A 1,198-nucleotide genomic window follows, 5' to 3' on the forward strand; every position below is an offset into this window, starting at 1 on the left:
CCTGAAAGGGCTGGCCGCTGCTGAAATCTTGTTTTTTTTTTTTTTTTTTCTTGACAAAGGACAGAGTGCAGCTGAGGCCTCGGGCTCCTCACATCTCCAACTGGAAATAACACACATTAGGTTGAGAAGCAAAACTCAGGCTCTGGTCACATTTTGGTGACTCCTTAGCCCTAGGCCCAGTCACTTCTCTTTACTGAGACTCGCATTTTCTCCAAGGAAACAAAGCTTGCCTAGATGACTTCAAAGGTTCCTTAATGCTCCATCAATCAGGGCTTCCTAAAATGATTGGCCAGCCAGTTCCTTCCTCTTGCCCTCATCCTAGACAGAGCTGGACAGACTCAGCAGCTCTCTGATTCTGGGTTCAGGGACACTTATCGAGGGATGAAAACCACACAAAAAAGAAACTCATTTCAATTGTTGGTGAAAGGCCAATAAATAGTGTCTGGGGTTGTAGTTCAATTGGTAGAATTCTTGCCAGGCATGTACAAAACCCTGCATTCAGTTTCCAGCATAAAACCAGGCATGGTGGTACTGGCCTGTAAACCCATCACTCAGAATATAGAGGAAGGAGGATCAAGAGTTCAAGGCCATCATCAGTTACACAGCAAGTTTGAGAGGCCAGCCTGGGCTATATGAGACCCTGTCTCAAAAACAAAACAGAACAAAATGTCCAACCTCTTACTGAGCAAACTCAAATGGCAGCATTGCTCTCTTACCAGGAAGCCAATGCAAGAGGGGTAATGAGATGGGTGGGTCTCCAGTACAGAGGGGCTGTTCCACAGGTTCAGTGTGCCCTGTCCCACCATCAGCCCTTCCTGGGCCACAGGCAACCCCTTGACTTACTGATGGGCCTGGCAGCACTCCCCACTTTCTGATAACCAGCCCAGTGCCTTGCTCCCCAGCAATTCCACAGCCATAGGCTCCACCTCTAGCCAGCTGTTACCCACTTTTGTACTCAGGGTCCTGGGTACAAAACGCTCTTTACCTTTGTCTTCTACAGCTTTCTCAGCCTAAATGCTATTAACCCACAAGTCAAAATCTGGGTCCCAGTGTCAGAGGGAAGGTAGATCACACGCTTGTCCTCAGTCCAATTGCTCCAGGCACAGGCTCCACCACAGGCTGGAGATCACCCACCCACCTCACTGTAGTTGCAAGGGGTCCACACTGTGGAAAAGGGAGCTCACTCTACTCAGCAGCA

This window comes from Nannospalax galili, unplaced genomic scaffold (assembly GCF_000622305.1).
Source record: "Nannospalax galili isolate Female #2095 unplaced genomic scaffold, S.galili_v1.0 scaffold429, whole genome shotgun sequence".
NCBI classification, from domain to species: Eukaryota; Metazoa; Chordata; class Mammalia; order Rodentia; family Spalacidae; genus Nannospalax; species Nannospalax galili.